This window comes from Phyllobates terribilis, unplaced genomic scaffold (genome assembly GCF_046119375.1).
Source record: "Phyllobates terribilis strain yellow unplaced genomic scaffold, ASM4611937v1 Scaffold_3__8_contigs__length_932513732, whole genome shotgun sequence".
Classification (NCBI taxonomy): Eukaryota; Metazoa; Chordata; class Amphibia; order Anura; family Dendrobatidae; genus Phyllobates; species Phyllobates terribilis.
Genome location: NW_027362763.1, coordinates 633,478,671 through 633,502,705, shown reverse-complemented (window position 1 = coordinate 633,502,705; position 24,035 = coordinate 633,478,671).

The following is a 24,035-nucleotide window of genomic DNA, read 5'->3' as shown; positions in this document are numbered from 1 at the left end:
TATCCCATGGGGGTAAAATTGAAAAAAGTTGAAAAAATTTTTTTTGGACTTAGTCATTTTTCCGGCGTTTATCAGACTTTCAGATAGGGGAAATGTCAGTGAGCGTTCCGATTTCAGTTCCAGAGCAATTCGCCCAATGAGTCCTTGATATTTATTCGTTTTCAGCCAATTTCTGGATTTTTGAAAATTTCACTTTTTTGTGAAAATATCCACTAAATGAGGGAATAATATGTGTGAGGGTACCCCAGGAGAGCTCCAAATGTGTGTGGGTAGAATATATATCCCACGGGGGTAAAATTGAAAAAAGTAGAATTTTTTTTTTTTTTTGGACTTAGTCATTTTTCCGGCGTTTATCAGACTTTCAGATAGGGGAAAATGTCAGTGAGCTTTCCGATTTCAGTTCCAGAGCGATTCTCCCAATGAGTTCTTGATATTTAGTTTTCAGCCAATTTTCTGGATTTTTGAAAATTTCACTTTTTTGTGAAAATATCCACTAAATGAGGGAATAATATGTGTGAGGGTACCCCAGGAGAGTTCCAAATGTGTGTGGTTAGAATATATATCCCATGGGGGTAAAATTGAAAAAAGTTGAAACATTTTTTTTTTGGACTTAGTCATTTTTCCGGCGTTTATCAGACTTTCAGATAGGGGAAATGTCAGTGAGCGTTCCGATTTCAGTTCCAGAGCAATTCGCCCAATGAGTCCTTGATATTTATTCGTTTTCAGCCAATTTCTGGATTTTTGAAAATTTCACTTTTTTGTGAAAATATCCACTAAATGAGGGAATAATATGTGTGAGGGTACCCCAGGAGAGTTCCAATTGTGTGTGGGTAGAATATATATCCCACGGGGGTAAAATTGAAAAAAGTTGAAAAAAATTTTTTTTTGGTCTTAGTCATTTCTCTCGCGTTTATCAGACTTTCAGATAGGGCAAATGTCAGTGAGCATTCCGATTTCAGTTCCAGAGCAATTCGCCCTATGAGTCCTTGATATTTATTCGTTTTCAGCCAATTTCTGGATTTTTGAAAATTTCACTTTTTTGTGAAAATATCCACTAAATGAGGGAATAATATGTGTGAGGGTACCCCAGGAGAGTTCCAAATGTGTGTGGTTAGAATATATATCCCATGGGGGTAAAATTGAAAAAAGTTGAAACATTTTTTTTTTGGACTTAGTCATTTTTCCGGCGTTTATCAGACTTTCAGATAGGGGAAATGTCAGTGAGCGTTCCGATTTCAGTTCCAGAGCAATTCGCCCAATGAGTCCTTGATATTTATTCGTTTTCAGCCAATTTCTGGATTTTTGAAAATTTCACTTTTTTGTGAAAATATCCACTAAATGAGGGAATAATATGTGTGAGGGTACCCCAGGAGAGTTCCAATTGTGTGTGGGTAGAAAATTTATCCCACGGGGGTAAAATTGAAAAAAGTTGAAAAAAATTTTTTTTTGGTCTTAGTCATTTCTCTGGCGTTTATCAGACGTTCAGATAGGGCAAATGTCAGTGAGCATTCCGATTTCAGTTCCAGAGCGATTTGCACAATGAGTCCTTGATATTTAGTCGTTTTCAGCCAATTTTCTGGATTTTTGAAAACTTCACTTTTTTTGTGAAAATATCCACTAAATGAGGGAATAATATGTGTGAGGGTACCCCAGGAGTGTTCCAAATGTGTGTGGTTAGAATATATATCCCACGGGGGTAAAATTGTAAAAAGTTGAAAAAAAATTTTTTTTGGTCTTAGTCATTTCTCTGGCGTTTATCAGACTTTCAGATAGGGCAAATGTCAGTGAGCATTCCGATTTCAGTTCCAGAGCGATTCGCCCAATGAGTACTTGATATTTAGTCATTTTCAGCCAATTTTCTGGATTTTTGAAAATTTCACTTTTTTGTGAAAATATCCACTAAATGAGGGAATAATATGTGTGAGGGTACCCCAGGAGAGTTCCAAATGTGTGTGGGTAGAATATATATCCCACGGGGGTAAAATTGAAAAAAGTTGAAAAAAATTTTTTTTTGGACTTAGTCATTTTTCCGGCGTTTATCAGACTTTCAGATAGGGCAAATGTCAGTGAGCATTCCGATTTCAGTTCCATAGTGATTCGCCCAATGAGTCCTTCATATTTAGTCGTTTTCAGCCAATTTTCTGGATTTTTGAAAATTTCACTTTTTTGTGAAAATATCCACTAAATGAGGGAATAATATGTGTGAGGGTACCCCAGGAGAGTTCCAAATGTGTGTGGGTAGAATATGTATCCCACGGGGGTAAAATTGAAAAAAGTTGAAAAAAATTTTTTTTTGGTCTTAGTCATTTTTCCGGCGTTTATCAGACTTTCAGATAGGGCAAATGTCAGTGAGCGTTCCGATTTCAGTTCCAGAGTGATTCGCCCAATGAGTCCTTGATATTTAGTCGTTTTCAGCCAATTTTCTGGATTTTTGAAAATTTCACTTTTTTGTGAAAATATCCACTAAATGAGGGAATAATATGTGTGAGGGTACCCCAGGAGAGTTTGAAATGTGTGTGGGTAGAATATATATCCCACGGGGGTAAAATTGAAAAAAGTAGAATTTTTTTTTTTTTTGGACTTAGTCATTTTTCCGGCGTTTATCAGACTTTCAGATAGGGCAAATGTCAGTGAGCATTCCGATTTCAGTTCCAGAGCGATTCGCCCAATGAGTCCTTGATATTTAGTCGTTTTCAGCCAATTTTCTGGATTTTTGAAAATTTCACTTTTTTGTGAAAATATCCACTAAATGAGGGAATAATATGTGTGAGGGTACCCCAGGAGAGTTCCAAATGTGTGTGGTTAGAATATATATCCCACGGGGGTAAAATTGAAAAAAGTTGAAAAAAATTTTTTTTTGGACTAAGTCATTTTTCCGGCATTTATCAGACTTTCAGATAGGGGAAATGTCAGTGAGCGTTCCGATTTCAGTTCCAGAGCAATTCGCCCAATGAGTCCTTGATATTTATTCGTTTTCAGCCAATTTCTGGATTTTTGAAATTTTCACTTTTTTGTGAAAATATCCACTAAATGAGGGAATAATATGTGTGAGGGTACCCCAGGAGAGTTCCAATTGTGTGTGGGTAGAATATATATCCCACGGGGGTAAAATTGAAAAAAGTTGAAAAAAATTTTTTTTTGGTCTTAGTCATTTCTCTGGCGTTTATCAGACTTTCAGATAGGGCAAATGTCAGTGAGCATTCCGATTTCAGTTCCAGAGCGATTTGCCCAATGAGTCCTTGATATTTAGTCGTTTTCAGCCAATTTTCTGGATTTTTGAAAATTTCACTTTTTTGTGAAAATATCCACTAAATGAGGGAATAATATGTGTGAGGGTACCCCAGGAGAGTTCCAAATGTGTGTGGTTAGAATATATATCCCACGGGGGTAAAATTGTAAAAAGTTGAAAAAAATTTTTTTTTGGTCTTAGTCATTTCTCTGGCGTTTATCAGACTTTCAGATAGGGCAAATGTCAGTGAGCATTCCGATTTCAGTTCCAGAGCGATTCGCCCAATGAGTACTTGATATTTAGTCATTTTCAGCCAATTTTCTGGATTTTTGAAAATTTCACTTTTTTGTGAAAATATCCACTAAATGAGGGAATAATATGTGTGAGGGTACCCCAGGAGAGTTCCAAATGTGTGTGGTTAGAATATATATCCCACGGGGGTAAAATTGAAAAAAGTTGAAAAAAATTTTTTTTTGGACTTAGTCATTTTTCCGGCGTTTATCAGACTTTCAGATAGGGGAAATGTCAGTGAGTGTTCCGATTTCAGTTCCAGAGCAATTCGCCCAATGAGTCCTTGATATTTATTCGTTGTCAGCCAATTTCTGGATTTTTGAAAATTTCACTTTTTTGTGAAAATATCCACTAAATGAGGGAATAATATGTGTGAGGGTACCCCAGGAGAGCTCCAAATGTGTGTGGGTAGAATATATATCCCACGGGGGTAAAATTGAAAAAAGTAGAATTTTTTTTTTTTTTGGACTTAGTCATTTTTCCAGCGTTTATCAGACTTTCAGATAGGGGAAAATGTCAGTGAGCTTTCCGATTTCAGTTCCAGAGCGATTCGCCCAATGAGTTCTTGATATTTAGTTTTCAGCCAATTTTCTGGATTTTTGAAAATTTCACTTTTTTGTGAAAATATCCACTAAAAGAGGGAATAATATGTGTGAGGGTACCCCAGGAGAGGTCCAAATGTGTGTGGGTAGAATATATATCCCACGGGGGTAAAATTGAAAAAAGTTGAAAAAAATTTTATTTTGGACTTAGTCATTTTTCCGGCGTTTATCAGACTTTCAGATATTGCAAATGTCAGTGAGCATTCCGATTTCAGTTCCAGAGCGATTCGCCCAATGAGTCCTTGATATTTAGTCGTTTTCAGCCAATTTTCTGGATTTTTGAAAATTTCACTTTTTTGTGAAAATATCCACTAAATGAGGGAATAATATGTGTGAGGGTACCCCAGTAGAGTTCCAAATGTGTGTGGTTAGAATATATATCCCATGGGGGTAAAATTGAAAAAAGTTGAAAAAATTTTTTTTTGGACTTAGTCATTTTTCCGGCGTTTATCAGACTTTCAGATAGGGGAAATGTCAGTGAGCGTTCCGATTTCAGTTCCAGAGCAATTCGCCCAATGAGTCCTTGATATTTATTCGTTTTCAACCAATTTCTGGATTTTTGAAAATTTCACTTTTTTGTGAAAATATCCACTAAATGAGGGAATAATATGTGTGAGGGTACCCCAGGAGAGTTCCAATTGTGTGTGGGTAGAATATATATCCCACGGGGGTAAAATTGAAAAAAGTTGAAAAAAATTTTTTTTTGGTCTTAGTCATTTCTCTGGCGTTTATCAGACTTTCAGATAGGGCAAATGTCAGTGAGCATTCCGATTTCAGTTCCAGAGCAATTCGCCCTATGAGTCCTTGATATTTATTCGTTTTCAGCCAATTTCTGAATTTTTTAAAATTTCACTTTTTTGTGAAAATATCCACTAAATGGGGGAATAATATGTGTGAGGGTACCCCAGGAGAGTTCCAATTGTGTGTGGGTAGAATATATATCGCACGGGGGTAAAATTGAAAAAAGTTGAAAAAAATTTTTTTTTGGTCTTAGTCATTTCTCTGGCGTTTATCAGACTTTCAGATAGGGCAAATGTCAGTGAGCATTCCGATTTCAGTTCCAGAGCGATTCGCCAAATGAGTCCTTGATATTTAGTCGTTTTCAGCCAATTTTCTGGATTTTTGAAAATTTCACTTTTTTGTGAAAATATCCACTAAATGAGGGAATAATATGTGTGAGGGTACCCCAGGAGAGTTCCAAATGTGTGTGGGTAAAATATATATCCCACGGGGGTAAAATTGAAAAAAGTTGAAAAAAATTTTTTTTTGGACTTAGTCATTTTTCCGGCATTTATCAGACTTTCAGATAGGGGAAATGTCAGTGAGCGTTCCGTTTTCAGTTCCAGAGCAATTCGCCCAATGAGTCTTTGATATTTATTCGTTTTCAGCCAATTTCTGGATTTTTGAAATTTTCACTTTTTTGTGAAAATATCCACTAAATGAGGGAATAATATGTGTGAGGGTACCCCAGGAGAGTTCCAATTGTGTGTGGGTAGAAAATTTATCCCACGGGGGTAAAATTGAAAAAAGTTGAAAAAAATTTTTTTTTGGTCTTAGTCATTTCTCTGGCGTTTATCAGACGTTCAGATAGGGCAAATGTCAGTGAGCATTCCGATTTCAGTTCCAGAGCGATTTGCCCAATGAGTCCTTGATATTTAGTCGTTTTCAGCCAATTTTCTAGATTTTTGAAAACTTCACTTTTTTGTGAAAATATCCACTAAATGAGGGAATAATATGTGTGAGGGTACCCCAGGAGTGTTCCAAATGTGTGTGGTTAGAATATATATCCCACGGGGGTAAAATTGTAAAAAGTTGAAAAAAAATTTTTTTTGGTCTTAGTCATTTCTCTGGCGTTTATCAGACTTTCAGATAGGGCAAATGTCAGTGAGCATTCCGATTTCAGTTCCAGAGCGATTCGCCCAATGAGTACTTGATATTTAGTCATTTTCAGCCAATTTTCTGGATTTTTGAAAATTTCACTTTTTTGTGAAAATATCCACTAAATGAGGGAATAATATGTGTGAGGGTACCCCAGGAGAGTTCCAAATGTGTGTGGGTAGAATATATATCCCACGGGGGTAAAATTGAAAAAAGTTGAAAAAAATTTTTTTTTGGACTTAGTCATTTTTCCGGCGTTCATCAGACTTTCAGATAGGGCAAATGTCAGTGAGCATTCCGATTTCAGTTCCATAGTGATTCGCCCAATGAGTCCTTCATATTTAGTCGTTTTCAGCCAATTTTCTGGATTTTTGAAAATTTCACTTTTTTGTGAAAATATCCACTAAATGAGGGAATAATATGTGTGAGGGTACCCCAGGAGAGTTCCAAATGTGTGTGGGTAGAATATGTATCCCACGGGGGTAAAATTGAAAAAAGTTGAAAAAAATTTTTTTTTGGTCTTAGTCATTTTTCCGGCGTTTATCAGACTTTCAGATAGGGCAAATGTCAGTGAGCGTTCCGATTTCAGTTCCAGAGCGATTCGCCCAATGAGTCCTTGATATTTAGTCGTTTTCAGCCAATTTTCTAGATTTTTGAAAACTTCACTTTTTTGTGAAAATATCCACTAAATGAGGGAATAATATGTGTGAGGGTACCCCAGGAGTGTTCCAAATGTGTGTGGTTAGAATATATATCCCACGGGGGTAAAATTGTAAAAAGTTGAAAAAAAATTTTTTTTGGTCTTAGTCATTTCTCTGGCGTTTATCAGACTTTCAGATAGGGCAAATGTCAGTGAGCATTCCGATTTCAGTTCCAGAGCGATTCGCCCAATGAGTACTTGATATTTAGTCATTTTCAGCCAATTTTCTGGATTTTTGAAAATTTCACTTTTTTGTGAAAATATCCACTAAATGAGGGAATAATATGTGTGAGGGTACCCCAGGAGAGTTCCAAATGTGTGTGGGTAGAATATATATCCCACGGGGGTAAAATTGAAAAAAGTTGAAAAAAATTTTTTTTTGGACTTAGTCATTTTTCCGGCGTTCATCAGACTTTCAGATAGGGCAAATGTCAGTGAGCATTCCGATTTCAGTTCCATAGTGATTCGCCCAATGAGTCCTTCATATTTAGTCGTTTTCAGCCAATTTTCTGGATTTTTGAAAATTTCACTTTTTTGTGAAAATATCCACTAAATGAGGGAATAATATGTGTGAGGGTACCCCAGGAGAGTTCCAAATGTGTGTGGGTAGAATATGTATCCCACGGGGGTAAAATTGAAAAAAGTTGAAAAAAATTTTTTTTTGGTCTTAGTCATTTTTCCGGCGTTTATCAGACTTTCAGATAGGGCAAATGTCAGTGAGCGTTCCGATTTCAGTTCCAGAGTGATTCGCCCAATGAGTCCTTGATATTTAGTCGTTTTCAGCCAATTTTCTAGATTTTTGAAAACTTCACTTTTTTGTGAAAATATCCACTAAATGAGGGAATAATATGTGTGAGGGTACCCCAGGAGTGTTCCAAATGTGTGTGGTTAGAATATATATCCCACGGGGGTAAAATTGTAAAAAGTTGAAAAAAAATTTTTTTTGGTCTTAGTCATTTCTCTGGCGTTTATCAGACTTTCAGATAGGGCAAATGTCAGTGAGCATTCCGATTTCAGTTCCAGAGCGATTCGCCCAATGAGTACTTGATATTTAGTCATTTTCAGCCAATTTTCTGGATTTTTGAAAATTTCACTTTTTTGTGAAAATATCCACTAAATGAGGGAATAATATGTGTGAGGGTACCCCAGGAGAGTTCCAAATGTGTGTGGGTAGAATATATATCCCACGGGGGTAAAATTGAAAAAAGTTGAAAAAAATTTTTTTTTGGACTTAGTCATTTTTCCGGCGTTCATCAGACTTTCAGATAGGGCAAATGTCAGTGAGCATTCCGATTTCAGTTCCATAGTGATTCGCCCAATGAGTCCTTCATATTTAGTCGTTTTCAGCCAATTTTCTGGATTTTTGAAAATTTCACTTTTTTGTGAAAATATCCACTAAATGAGGGAATAATATGTGTGAGGGTACCCCAGGAGAGTTCGAAATGTGTGTGGGTAGAATATATATCCCACGGGGGTAAAATTGAAAAAAGTAGAATTTTTTTTTTTTTGGACTTAGTCATTTTTCCGGCGTTTATCAGACTTTCAGATAGGGCAAATGTCAGTGAGCATTCCGATTTCAGTTCCAGAGTGATTTGCCCAATGAGTCCTTGATATTTAGTCGTTTTCAGCCAATTTTCTGGATTTTTGAAAATTTCACTTTTTTGTGAAAATATCCACTAAATGAGGGAATAATATGTGTGAGGGTACCCCAGGAGAGTTCCAAATGTGTGTGGGTAGAATATGTATCCCACGGGGGTAAAATTGAAAAAAGTTGAAAAAAATTTTTTTTTGGTCTTAGTCATTTCTCCGGCGTTTATGAGACTTTCAGATAGGGCAAATGTCAGCAAATGTCAGTGAGCAGTCCGATTTCAGTTCCAGAGTGATTCGCCCAATGAGTCCTTGATATTTAGTCGTTTTCAGCCAATTTTCTGGATTTTTGAAAATTTCACTTTTTTGTGAAAATATCCTCTAAATGAGGGAATAATATGTGTGAGGGTACCCCAGGAGAGTTCCAAATGTGTGTGGCTAGAATATATATCCCACGGGGTAAAATTGAAAAAAGTTGAAATTTTTTTTTTTTTGGACTTAGTCATTTTTCCGGCGTCTATCAGACTTTCAGATAGGGGAAATGTCAGTGAGCATTCCGATTTCAGTTCCAGAGTGATTCACCCAATGAGTCCTTGATATTTAGTCGTTTTCAGCCAATTTTCTGGATTTTTGAAAATTTCACTTTTTTGTGAAAATATCCACTAAATGAGGGAATAATATGTGTGAGGGTACCCCAGGAGAGTTCCAAATGTGTATGGGTAGAATATGTATCCCACGGGGGTAAAATTGAAAAAAGTTGAAAAAAATTTTTTTTTGGTCTTAGTCATTTCTCCGGCGTTTATCAGACTTTCAGATAGGGCAAATGTCAGTGAGCATTCCGATTTCAGTTCCAGAGTGATTTGCCCAATGAGTCCTTGATATTTAGTCGTTTTCAGCCAATTTTCTGGATTTTTGAAAATTTCACTTTTTTGTGAAAATATCCACTAAATGAGGGAATAATATGTGTGAGGGTACCCCAGGAGAGTTCCAAATGTGTGTGGGTAGAATATATATCCCACGGGGGTAAAATTGAAAAAAGTAGAATTTTTTTTTTTTTGGACTGTCATTTTTCCGGCGTTTATCAGACTTTCAGATAGGGGAAATGTCAGTGAGCATTCCGATTTCAGTTCCAGAGTGATTCGCCCAATGAGTCCTTGATATTTAGTCGTTTTCAGCCAATTTTCTGGATTTTTGTAAATTTCACTTTTTTGTGAAAATATCCACTAAATGAGGGAATAATATGTGTGAGGGTACCCCAGGAGAGTTCCAAATGTGTGTGGGTAGAATATATATCCCACAGGGGTAAAATTGAAAAAAGTTGAAAAATTTTTTTTTTGGACTTATTTATTTTTCCGGCGTTTATCAGACTTTCAGATAAGGGAAATGTCAGTGAGCGTTCCGATTTGAGTTCCAGAGCGATTCGCCCAATGAGTCCTTGATATTTAGTCGTTTTCAGCCAATTTTCTGGATTTTTGAAAATTTCACTTTTTTGTGAAAATATCCACTAAATGAGGGAATAATATGTGTGAGGGTACCCCAGGAGAGTTCCAAATGTGTGTGGGTAGAATATGTATCCCATGGGGGTAAAATTGAAAAAAGTTTAAAAAAATTTTTTTTTGGTCTTAGTCATTTCTCCGGCGTTTATCAGACTTTCAGATAGGGCAAATGTCAGTGAGCATTCCGATTTCAGTTCCAGAGTGATTCGCCCAATGAGTCCTTGATATTTAGTCGTTTTCAGCCAATTTTCTGGATTTTTGAAAATTTCACTTTTTTGTGAAAATATCCACTAAATGAGGGAATAATATGTGTGAGGGTACCCCAGGAGAGTTCCAAATGTGTGTGGGTAGAATATATATCCCACGGGGGTAAAATTGAAAAAAGTTGAAAAAAAATTTTTTTTGGTCTTAGTCATTTCTACGGCGTTTATCAGACTTTCAGATAGGGCAAATGTCAGTGAGCATTCCGATTTCAGATCCAGAGTGATTCGCCCAATGAGTCCTTGATATTTAGTCGTTTTCAGCCAATTTTCTGGATTTTTGAAAATTTCACTTTTTTGTGAAAATATCCACTAAATGAGGGAATAATATGTGTGAGGGTACCCCAGGAGAGTTTCAAATGTGTGTGGCTAGAATATATATCCCACGGGGGTAAAATTGAAAAAAGTAGAATTTTTTTTTTTTTGGACTGTCATTTTTCCGGCGTTTATCAGACTTTCAGATAGGGGAAATGTCAGTGAGCATTCAGCTTTCAGTTCCAGAGCGATTCGCCCAATGTGTCCCTGATATTTAGTCGTTTTCAGCCAATTTTCTGGATTTTTGAAAATTTCACTTTTTTGTGAAAATATCCTCTAAATGAGGGAATAATATGTGTGAGGGTACCCCAGGAGAGTTCCAAATGTGTGTGGTTAGAATATATATCCCACGGGGGTAAAATTGAAAAAAGTTGAAAAATTTTTTTTTTTGGACTTAGTCATTTTTCCGGCGTTTATCAGACTTTCAGATAAGGGAAATGTCAGTGAGCGTTCCGATTTCAGTTCCAGAGCGATTCGCCCAATGAGTCCTTGATATTTAGTCGTTTTCAGCCAATTTTCTGGATTTTTGAAAATTTCACTTTTTTGTGAAAATATCCACTAAATGAGGGAATAATATGTGTGAGGGTACCCCAGGAGAGTTCCAAATGTGTGTGGGTAGAATATGTATCCCACGGGGGTAAAATTGAAAAAAGTTGAAAAAAATTTTTTTTTGGTCTTAGTCATTTCTCCGGCGTTTACGAGACTTTCAGATAGGGCAAATGTCAGCAAATGTCAGTGAGCAGTCCGATTTCAGTTCCAGAGTGATTCGCCCAATGAGTCCTTGATATTTAGTCGTTTTCAGCCAATTTTCTGGATTTTTGAAAATTTCACTTTTTTGTGAAAATATCCTCTAAATGAGGGAATAATATGTGTGAGGGTACCCCAGGAGAGTTCCAAATGTGTGTGGCTAGAATATATATCCCACGGGGTAAAATTGAAAAAAGTTGAAATTTTTTTTTTTTTGGACTTAGTCATTTTTCCGGCGTTTATCAGACTTTCAGATAGGGGAAATGTCAGTGAGCATTCCGATTTCAGTTCCAGAGTGATTCACCCAATGAGTCCTTGATATTTAGTCGTTTTCAGCCAATTTTCTGGATTTTTGAAAATTTCACTTTTTTGTGAAAATATCCACTAAATGAGGGAATAATATGTGTGAGGGTACCCCAGGAGAGTTCCAAATGTGTGTGGGTAGAATATGTATCCCACGGGGGTAAAATTGAAAAAAGTTGAAAAACATTTTTTTTTGGTCTTAGTCATTTCTCCGGCGTTTATCAGACTTTCAGATAGGGCAAATGTCAGTGAGCATTCCGCTTTCAGTTCCAGAGTGATTTGCCCAATGAGTCCTTGATATTTAGTCGTTTTCAGCCAATTTTCTGGATTTTTGAAAATTTCACTTTTTTGTGAAAATATCCAATAAATGAGGGAATAATATGTGTGAGGGTACCCCAGGAGAGTTCCAAATGTGTGTGGGTAGAATATATATCCCACGGGGGTAAAATTGAAAAAAGTAGAATTTTTTTTTTTTTGGACTGTCATTTTTCCGGCGTTTATCAGACTTTCAGATAGGGGAAATGTCAGTGAGCATTCCGATTTCAGTTCCAGAGTGATTCGCCCAATGAGTCCTTGATATTTAGTCGTTTTCAGCCAATTTTCTGGATTTTTGTAAATTTCACTTTTTTGTGAAAATATCCACTAAATGAGGGAATAATATGTGTGAGGGTACCCCAGGAGAGTTCCAAATGTGTGTGGGTAGAATATATATCCCACAGGGGTAAAATTGAAAAAAGTTGAAAAATTTTTTTTTTGGACTTATTTATTTTTCCGGCGTTTATCAGACTTTCAGATAGGGGAAATGTCAGTGAGCATTCAGCTTTCAGTTCCAGAGCGATTCGCCCAATGTGTCCCTGATATTTAGTCGTTTTCAGCCAATTTTCTGGATTTTTGAAAATTTCACTTTTTTGTGAAAATATCCTCTAAATGAGGGAATAATATGTGTGAGGGTACCCCAGGAGAGTTCCAAATGTGTGTGGTTAGAATATATATCCCACGGGGGTAAAATTGAAAAAAGTTGAAAAATTTTTTTTTTTGGACTTAGTCATTTTTCCGGCGTTTATCAGACTTTCAGATAAGGGAAATGTCAGTGAGCGTTCCGATTTCAGTTCCAGAGCGATTCGCCCAATGAGTCCTTGATATTTAGTCGTTTTCAGCCAATTTTCTGGATTTTTGAAAATTTCACTTTTTTGTGAAAATATCCACTAAATGAGGGAATAATATGTGTGAGGGTACCCCAGGAGAGTTCCAAATGTGTGTGGGTAGAATATGTATCCCACGGGGGTAAAATTGAAAAAAGTTGAAAAAAATTTTTTTTTGGTCTTAGTCATTTCTCCGGCGTTTACGAGACTTTCAGATAGGGCAAATGTCAGTGAGCAGTCCGATTTCAGTTCCAGAGTGATTCGCCCAATGAGTCCTTGATATTTAGTCGTTTTCAGCCAATTTTCTGGATTTTTGAAAATTTCACTTTTTTGTGAAAATATCCTCTAAATGAGGGAATAATATGTGTGAGGGTACCCCAGGAGAGTTCCAAATGTGTGTGGCTAGAATATATATCCCACGGGGTAAAATTGAAAAAAGTTGAAATTTTTTTTTTTTTGGACTTAGTCATTTTTCCGGCGTTTATCAGACTTTCAGATAGGGGAAATGTCAGTGAGCATTCCGATTTCAGTTCCAGAGTGATTCACCCAATGAGTCCTTGATATTTAGTCGTTTTCAGCCAATTTTCTGGATTTTTGAAAATTTCACTTTTTTGTGAAAATATCCACTAAATGAGGGAATAATATGTGTGAGGGTACCCCAGGAGAGTTCCAAATGTGTGTGGGTAGAATATGTATCCCACGGGGGTAAAATTGAAAAAAGTTGAAAAACATTTTTTTTTGGTCTTAGTCATTTCTCCGGCGTTTATCAGACTTTCAGATAGGGCAAATGTCAGTGAGCATTCCGCTTTCAGTTCCAGAGTGATTTGCCCAATGAGTCCTTGATATTTAGTCGTTTTCAGCCAATTTTCTGGATTTTTGAAAATTTCACTTTTTTGTGAAAATATCCAATAAATGAGGGAATAATATGTGTGAGGGTACCCCAGGAGAGTTCCAAATGTGTGTGGGTAGAATATATATCCCACGGGGGTAAAATTGAAAAAAGTAGAATTTTTTTTTTTTTGGACTGTCATTTTTCCGGCGTTTATCAGACTTTCAGATAGGGGAAATGTCAGTGAGCATTCCGATTTCAGTTCCAGAGTGATTCGCCCAATGAGTCCTTGATATTTAGTCGTTTTCAGCCAATTTTCTGGATTTTTGTAAATTTCACTTTTTTGTGAAAATATCCACTAAATGAGGGAATAATATGTGTGAGGGTACCCCAGGAGAGTTCCAAATGTGTGTGGGTAGAATATATATCCCACAGGGGTAAAATTGAAAAAAGTTGAAAAATTTTTTTTTTGGACTTATTTATTTTTCCGGCGTTTATCAGACTTTCAGATAAGGGAAATGTCAGTGAGCGTTCCGATTTGAGTTCCAGAGCGATTCGCCCAATGAGTCCTTGATATTTAGTCGTTTTCAGCCAATTTTCTGGATTTTTGAAAATTTCACTTTTTTGTGAAAATATCCACTAAATGAGGGAATAATATGTGTGAGGGTACCCCAGGAGAGTTCCAAATGTGTGTGGGTAGAATATGTATCCCATGGGGGTAAAATTGAAAAAAGTTTAAAAAATTTTTTTTTTGGTCTTAGTCATTTCTCCGGCGTTTATCAGACTTTCAGATAGGGCAAATGTCAGTGAGCATTCCGATTTCAGTTCCAGAGTGATTCGCCCAATGAGTCCTTGATATTTAGTCGTTTTCAGCCAATTTTCTGGATTTTTGAAAATTTCACTTTTTTGTGAAAATATCCACTAAATGAGGGAATAATATGTGTGAGGGTACCCCAGGAGAGTTCCAAATGTGTGTGGGTAGAATATATATCCCACGGGGGTAAAATTGAAAAAAGTTGAAAAAAAATTTTTTTTGGTCTTAGTCATTTCTACGGCGTTTATCAGACTTTCAGAAAGGGGAAATGTCAGTGAGCATTCCGATTTCAGTTCCAGAGTGATTCGCCCAATGAGTCCTTGATATTTAGTCGTTTTCAGCCAATTTTCTGGATTTTTGAAAATTTCACTTTTTTGTGAAAATATCCACTAAATGAGGGAATAAAATGTGTGAGGGTACCCCAGGAGAGTTCCAAATGTGTGTGGGTAGAATATGTATCCCACGGGGGTAAAATTGAAAAAAGTTGAAAAAAATTTTTTTTTGGTCTTAGTCATTTCTCCGGCGTTTATCAGACTTTCAGATAGGGCAAATGTCAGTGAGCATTCCGATTTCAGTTCCAGAGTGATTCGCCCAATGAGTCCTTGATATTTAGTCGTTTTCAGCCAATTTTCTGGATTTTTGAAAATTTCACTTTTTTGTGAAAATATCCTCTAAATGAGGGAATAATATGTGTGAGGGTACCCCAGGAGAGTTCCAAATGTGTGTGGGTAGAATATATATCCCACGGGGGTAAAATTGAAAAAAGTTTAAATTTTTTTTTTTTTTGGACTGTCATTTTTCCGGCGTTTATCAGACTTTCAGATAGGGGAAATGTCAGTGAGCATTCCGATTTCAGTTCCAGAGCGATTCGCCCAATGAGTCGTTGATATTTAGTCGTTTTCAGCCAATTTTCGGGATTTTTGAAAATTTCACTTTTTTGTGAAAATATCCACTAAATGAGGGAATAATATGTGTGAGGGTACCCCAGGAGAGTTCCAAATGTGTGTGGGTACAATATATATCCCACGGGGGTAAAATTGAAAAAAGTAGAATTTTTTTTTTTTTTGGACTGTCATTTTTCCGGCGTTTATCAGACTTTCAGATAGGGGAAATGTCAGTGAGCCTTCCAATTTCAGTTCCAGAGCGATTCGCCCAATGAATCCTTGATATTTAGTCGTTTTCAGCCAATTTTCTGGATTTTTGAAAATTTCACTTTTTTGTGAAAATATCCTCTAAGTGAGGGAATAATATGTGTGAGGGTACCCCAGGAGAGTTCCAAATGTGTGTGGGTACAATATATATCCCACGGGGGTAAAATTGAAAAAAGTTGAAAAAAATTTTTTTTTGGACTTATTCATTTTTCCGGCGTTTATCAGACTTTCAGATAGGGGAAATGTCAGTGAGCATTCCGATTTCAGTTCCAGAGCGATTCGCCCAATGAGTCCTTGATATTTAGTCGTTTTCAGCCAATTTTCTGGATTTTTGAAAATTTCACTTTTTTGTGAAAATATCCTCTAAATGAGGGAATAATATGTGTGAGGGTACCCCAGGAGAGTTCCAAATGTGTGTGGGTACAATATATATCCCACGGGGGTAAAATTGAAAAAAGTTGAAAAAAATTTTTTTTTGGACTTATTCATTTTTCCGGCGTTTATCAGACTTTCAGATAGGGGAAATGTCAGTGAGCATTCCGATTTCAGTTCCAGAGCGATTCGCCCAATGAGTCCTTGATATTTAGTCGTTTTCAGCCAATTTTCTGGATTTTTGAAAATTTCACTTTTTTGTGAAAATATCCTCTAAATGAGGGAATAATATGTGTGAGGGTACCCCAGGAGAGTTCCAAATGTGTGTGGGTAGAATATATATCCCACGGGGGTAAAATTGAAAAAAGTTGAAGTTTTTTTTTTTTGGACTGTCATTTTTCCGGCGTTTATCAGACTTTCAGATAGGGGAAATGTCAGTGAGCATTCCGATTTCAGTTCCAGAGTGATTCGCCCAATGAGTCCTTGATATTTAGTCGTTTTCAGCCAATTTTCTGGATTTTTGAAAATTTCTCTTTTTTGTGAAAATATCCACTAAATGATGGAATAATATGTGTGAGGGTACCCCAGGAGAGTTCCAAATGTGTGTGGGTACAATATATATCCCACTGGGGTAAAATTGAAAAAAGTAGAATTTTTTTTTTTTTTGGACTGTCATTTTTCCTGCGTTTATCAGACTTTCAGATAGGGGAAATGTCAGTGAGCATTCAGCTTTCAGTTCCAGAGCGATTCGCCCAATGAGTCCTTGATATTTAGTCGTTTTCAGCCAATTTTCTGGATTTTTGAAAATTTCACTTTTTTGTGAAAATATCCACTAAATGAGGGAATAATATGTGTGAGGGTACCCCAGGAGAGTTCCAAATGTGTGTGGGTAGAATATATATCCCACGGGGGTAAAATTGAAAAAAGTTGAAATTTTTTTTTTTTTTGGACTTAGTCATTTTTCCGGCGTTTATCAGACTTTCAGATAGGGGAAATGTCAGTGAGCATTCTGCTTTCAGTTCCAGAGCGATTCGCCCATTGAGTCCTTGATATTTAGTCGTTTTCAGCCAATTTTCTGGATTTTTGAAAATTTCACTTTTTTGTGAAAATATCCACTAAATGAGGGAATAATATGTGTGAGGGTACCCCAGCAGAGTTCCAAATGTGTTTGGGTAGAATATATATCCCACGGGGGTAAAATTGAAAAAAGTTGAAAAAAATTTTTTTTGGGACTTAGTCATTTTTCCGGCGTTTATCAGACTTTCAGATAGGCGAAATGTCAGTGAGCGTTCTGATTTCAGCTCCAGAGCGATTCGCCCAATGAGTCCTTGATATTTAGTCATTTTCAGCCAATTTTCTGGATTTTTGAAAATTTCACTTTTTTGTGAAAATATCCACTAAATGAGGGAATAATATGTGTGAGGGTACCCCAGGAGAGTTCCAAATGTGTGTGGGTAGAATATATATCCCACGGGGGTAAAATTGAAAAAAGTTGAAAAAATTTTTTTTTTGGACTTAGTCATTTTTCCGGCGTTTATCAGACTTTCAGATAGGGGAAATGTCAGTGAGCATTCCGATTTCAGTTCCAGAGCGATTCGCCCAATGAGTCCTTGATATCTAGTCGTTTTCAGCCAATTTTCTGGATTTTTGAAAATTTCACTTGTTTGTGAAAATATCCACTAAATGAGGGAATAATATGTGTGAGGGTACCCCTGGAGAGTTCCAAATGTGTGTGGGTAGAATATACATCCCACGGGGGTAACATTGAAAAAAGTTGAAAAAATTTTTTTTTTGGACTTAGTCATTTTTCCGGCGTTTATCAGACTTTCAGATAGGGGAAATGTCAGTGCGCATTCCGATATCAGTTCCAGAGCAATTCGCCGAATGAGTCTTTAATATTTATTCGTTTTCAGCCAATTTTCTGGATTTTTGAAAATTTCACTTTTTTGTGAAATATCCTCTAAATGAGTAAATAATATGTGTGAGGGAACCCCAGGAGAGTTCCAAATGTGTGTGGGTAGAATATATATCCCATGGGGGTAAAATTGAAAAAAGTTGAAAAAATTTTTTTTTTCGACTTGGTCATTTTTCCGGCGTTTTTCAGACTTTCAGATAGGGGAAATGTCAGTGAGCGTTCCGATTTCAGCTCCAGAGCGATTCGCCCAATGAGTCCTTGATATTTACTTGTTTTCAGCCAATTTTCTGGATTTTTGAAAATTTCTCTTTTTTTGTTTAAATATCCACTAAATGAGGGAATAATATGTGTGAGGGTACCCCAGGAGAGTTAAAAATGTGTGTGGGTAGAATATATATCCCACGGGAGTAAAATTGAAAAAAGTTTAAAAAATTTTTTTTTTGGACTGTCATTTTTCCGGCGTTTATCAGACTTTCAGATAGGGGAAATGTCAGTGAGCGTTCCGATTTCAGTTCCAGAGCGATTCGCCCAATGAGTCCTTGATATTTAGTCGTTTTCAGACAATTATCTGGATTTTTGAAAATTTTACTTTTTTGTGAAAATATCCACTAAATGAGGGAATAATATGTGTGAGGGTACCCCAGCAGAGTTCCAAATGTGTGTGGGTAGAATATATATCCCACGGGGTAAAATTGAAAAAAGTAAAAAAAAAATTTTTTTTTGGACTTAGTCATTTTTCCGGTGTTTATCAGACTTTCAGATAGGCGAAATGTCAGTGAGCGTTCTGATTTCAGCTCCAGAGCGATTCGCCCAATGAGTCCTTGATATTTAGTCATTTTCAGCCAATTTTCTGGATTTTTTAAAATTTCTCTTTTTTGTGAAAATATCCACTAAATGAGGGAATAATATGTGTGAGGGTACCCCAGGAGAGTTCCAAATGTGTGTGGGTAGAATATACATCCCACGGGGGTAACATTGAAAAAAGTTGAAAAATTTTTTTTTTTCGACTTAGTCATTTTTCCGGCGTTTTTCAGACTTTCAGATAGGGGAAATGTCAGTGAGCGTTCCGATTTCAGCTCCAGAGCGATTCGCCCAATGAGTCCTTGATATTTACTTGTTTTCAGCCAATTTTCTGGATTTTTGAAAATTTCTCTTTTTTTGTTTAAATATCCACTAAATGAGGGAATAATATGTGTGAGGGTACCCCAGGAGAGTTAAAAATGTGTGTGGGTAGAATATATATCCCACGGGAGTAAAATTGAAAAAAGTTTAAAAAATTTTTTTTTTGGACTGTCATTTTTCCGGCGTTTATCAGACTTTCAGATAGGGGAAATGTCAGTGAGCGTTCCGATTTCAGTTCCAGAGCGATTCGCCCAATGAGTCCTTGATATTTAGTCGTTTTCAGACAATTATCTGGATTTTTGAAAATTTTACTTTTTTGTGAAAATATCCACTAAATGATGGAATAATATGTGTGAGGGTACCCCAGGAGAGTTCCAAATGTGTGTGGGTAGAATATACATCCCACGGGGGTAAAATTGAAAAAAGTTGAAAAAATTTTTTTTTTGGACTTAGTCATTTTTCCGGCGTTTATCAGACTTTCAGATAGGGGAAATGTCAGTGAGCGTTCCGATTTCAGTTCCAGAGCGATTCGCCCAATGAGTCCTTGATATTTACTTGTTTTCAGCCAATTTTCTGGATTTTTGAAAATTTCACTTTTTTGTGAAAATATCCACTAAATGAGGGAATAGTATGTGTGAGGGTACCCCAGGAGAGTTCCAAATGTGTGTGGGTAGAAAATATATCCCACGGGGGTAAAATTGAAAAAAGTTGAAAAATTTTTTTTTTGGACTTAGTCATTTTTCCGGCGTTTATCAGACTTTCAGATAGGGGAAATGTCAGTGAGCATTCTGATTTCAGTTCCAGAGCGATTCGCCCAATGAATCCTTGATATCTAGTCGTTTTCAGCCAATTTTCTGGATTTTTGAAAATTTCACTTGTTTGTGAAAATATCCACTAAATGAGGGAATAATATGTGTGAGGGTACCCCAGGAGAGTTCCAAATGTGTGTGGGTAGAATATACATCCCACGGGGGTAACATTGAAAAAAGTTGAAAAAATTTTTTTTTTGGACTTAGTCATTTTTCCGGCGTTTATCAGACTTTCAGATAGGGGAAATGTCAGTGAGCATTCCGATATCAGTTCCAGAGCAATTCGCCCAATGAGTCCTTAATATTTATTCGTTTTCAGCCAATTTTCTGGATTTTTGAAAATTTCACTTTTTGAGAAATATCCTCTAAATGAGGGAATAATATGTGTGAGGGTACCCCAGCAGAGTTCCAAATGTGTGTGGGTAGAATATATATCCCACGGGGGTAAAATTGAAAAAAGTTGAAAAAAATTTTTTTTTGGACTTAGTCATTTTTCCGGCGTTTATCAGACTTTCAGATAGGGGAAATGTCAGTGAGCGTTCTGATTTCAGTTCCAGAGTGATTCGTCCAATGAGTCCTTGATATTTACTTGTTTTCAGCCAATTTTCTGAATTTTTGAAAATTTCTCTTTTTTTGTGAAAATATCCACTAAATGAGGGAATAATATGTGTGAGGGTAACCCAGGAGAGTTAAAAATGTGTGTGGGTAGAATATATATCCCACGGGGTAAAATTGAAAAAAGTAAAAAAAAAATTTTTTTTTGGACTTAGTCATTTTTCCAGCGTTTATCAGACTTTCAGATAGGGGAAATGTCACTGAGCGTTCCGATTTCAGTTCCAGAGCGATTTGCCCAATGAGTCCTTGATATTTAGTCGTTTTCAGCCAATTTTCTGGATTTTTGAAAATGTCACTTTTTTGTGAAATATCCTCTAAATGAGGGTATAAAATGTGTTAGGGTATCCCAGGAGAGTTCCAAATGTGTGTGGGTAGAATATATATCCCACGGGGTAAAATTGAAAAAAGTTAAAAAAAATAATTTTTTGAACTTAGTCATTTTTCCGGCGTTCATCAGACTTTCAGATAGGGGAAATGTCAGTGAGCATTCCGATTTCAGTTCCAGAGCGATTCGCCCAATGAGTCCTTGATATCTAGTCGTTTTCAGCCAATTTTCTGGATTTTTGAAAATTTCACTTGTTTGTGAAAATATCCACTAAATGAGGGAATAATATGTGTGAGGGTACCCCAGGAGAGTTCCAAATGTGTGTGGGTAGAATATACATCCCACGGGGTAAAATTGAAAAAAGTTGAAAAAAATTATTTTTTGAACTTAGTAATTTTTCCGGCGTTTTTCAGACTTTCAGATAGGGGAAATGTCAGTGAGCGTTCCGATTTCAGTTCCAGAGCGATTTGCCCAATGAGTCCTTGATATTTAGTCGTTTTCAGCCAATTTTCTGGATTTTTGAAAATGTCACTTTTTTGGGAAAATATCCACTAAATGAGGGAATAATATGTGTGAGGGTACCCCATGAGAGTAAAAAATGTGTGTGGGTAGAATATATATCCCACGGGAGTAAAATTGAAAAAAGTTGAAAAAAATTTTTTTTTGGACTTAGTCATTTTTCCGGCGTTTATCAGACTTTCAGATAGGGGAAATGTCAGTGAGCGTTCTGATTTCAGTTCCAGAGTGATTCGCCCAATGAGTCCTTGATATTTAGTCGTTTTCAGCCAATTTTCTGGATTTTTGAAAATTTCACTTTTTTGTGAAAATATGCACTAAATGAGGGAATAATATGTGTGAGGATACCCCAGGAGAGTTAAAAATGTGTGTGGGTAGAATATATATCCCACGGGAGTAAAACTGAAAAAAGTTGAAAAAAATTTTTTTTTTGGACTTAATCATTTTTCCGGCGTTTGTCAGACTTTCAGATAGGGGAAATGTCAGTGAGCATTCCGATTTCAGTTCCAGAGCGATTCGCCCAATGAGTCCTTGATATTTACTTGTTTTCAGCCAATTTTCTGGATTTTTGAACAATTCACTTTTTTGTGAAAATATCCACTAAATGAGGGAATAATATGTGTGAGGGTACCCCAGGAGAGTTCCAAATGTGTGTGGGTAGAAAATATATCCCCCGGGGGTAAAATTGAAAAAAGTTTAAAAAAATTTTTTTTTTGTGCTCGTCATTTTTCCGGGGTTTATCAGACTTTCAGATAGGGGAAATGTCAGTGAGCATTCCAATTTCAGTTCCAGAGCGATTTGCCCAATGAGTCCTTGATATCTAGTCGTTTTCAGCCAATTTTCTGGATTTTTGAAAATTTCACTTGTTTGTGAAAATATCCACTAAATGAGGGAATAATATGTGTGAGGGTACCCCAGGAGAGTTCCAAATGCGTGTGGGTAGAAAGTATATCCCACCGGGGTAAAATTGAAAAAAGTTTTAAAAAATTTTTTTTTGGACTTAGTCATTTTTCCGGCGTTTATCAGACTTTCAGATAGGGCAAATGTCAGTGAGCGTTCCGATTTCAATTCCAGAGCGATTCGCCCAATGAGTCCTTGATATTTAGTCGTTTTCAGCCAATTTTCTTGATTTTTGAAAATTTCACTTTTTTGTGAAAATATCCACTAAATGAGGGAATAATATGTGTGAGGGTACCCCAGGAGAGTTCCAAATGTGTGTGGGTAGAATATATATCCCACGGGGGTAAAATTGAAAAAAGTTGAAAAATTTTTTTTTTTGGACTTAGTCATTTTTCCGGCGTTTATGAGACTTTCAGATAGGGAAAATGTCAGTGAGCGTTCCGATTTCAGTTCCAGAGTGATTTGCCCAATGAGTCCTTGATATTTATTCGTTTTCAGCCAATTTTCTGGATTTTTGAAAATTTCACTTTTTAGTGAAAATATCCTCTAAATGAGGGAATAATATGTGTGAGGGTACCCCAGGAGAGTTCCAAATGTGTGTGGGTAGAAAATATATCCCACGGGGGTAAAATTGAAAAAAGTTTAAAAAATTTTTTTTTTGGACTTAATCATTTTTCCGGCGTTTGTCAGACTTTCAGACAGGGGAAATGTCAGTGAGCGTTCCGATTTCAGTTCCAGAGCGATTCGCCCAATGAGTCCTTGATATTTATTTTTTTACAGCCAATTTTCTGGATTTTTGAAAATTTCACTTTTTTGTGAAATATCCTCTAAATGAGGGAAAAAAATGTGTGAGGGTATCCCAGGAGAGTTCCAAATGTGTGTGGGTAGAATATATATCCCACGGGGTAAAATTGAAAAAAGTTGAAAAAAAATATTTTTTGAACTTAGTCATTTTTCCGGCGTTTATCAGACTTTCAGATAGGGGAAATGTCAGTGAGCATTCCGATTTCAGCTCCAGAGCGATTCGCCCAATGAGTCCTTGATATTTAGTCGTTTTCAGCCAATTTTCTGGATTTTTGAAAATTTCACTTTTTTGTGAAAATATCCACTAAATGAGGGAATAATATGTGTGAGGGTACCCCAGGAGAGTTAAAAATGTGTGTGGGTAGAATATATATCCCACGGGAGTAAAATTGAAAAAAGTTGAAAAAAATTTTTTTTTGGACTTAATCATTTTTCCGGCGTTTGTCAGACTTTCAGATAGGGGAAATGTCAGTGAGCATTCCGATTTCAGTTCCAGAGCAATTCACCCAATGAATCCTTAATATTTATGCGTTTTCAGCCAATTTTCTGGATTTTTGAAAATTTCACTTTTTTGTGAAATATCCTCTAAATGAGGGAATAAAATGTGTGAGGGTACCCCAGGAGAGTTCCAAATGTGTGTGGGTAGAATATATATCCCACGGGGGCAAAATTGAGAAAAATTAAAAAAAAATATTTTTTTGGACTTAGTCATTTTTCCGGCGTTTATCAGACTTTCAGATAGGGCAAATGTCAGTGAGCGTTCCGATTTCAATTCCAGAGCGATTCGCCCAATGAGTCCTTGATATTTAGTCGTTTTCAGCCAATTTTCTTGATTTTTGAAAATTTCACTTTTTTGTGAAAATATCCACTAAATGAGGGAATAATATGTGTGAGGGTAACCCAGGAGAGTTCCAAATGTGTGTGGGTAGAATATATATCCCACAGGGTAAAATTGAAAAAAGTTGAAAAAAATTATTTTTTGAACTTACTCATTTTTCAGGCGTTTATCAGACTTTCAGATAGGGGAAATGTCAGTGAGCGTTCCGATTTCAGTTCCAGAGCGATTCGCCCAATGAGTCCTTGATATTTAGTCGTTTTCAGCCAATTTTCTGGATTTTTGAAAATTTCACTTTTTTGTGAAAATATCCACTAAATGAGAGAATAATATGTGTGAGGGTACCCCAGGAGAGTTCCAAATGTGTGTGGGTAAAATATATATCCCACGGGGGTAAACTTTAAAAAAGTTGAAAAAAATTTTTTTTTGGACTTAGTCATTTTTCCGGCGTTTATCAGACTTTCAGATAGGGCAAATG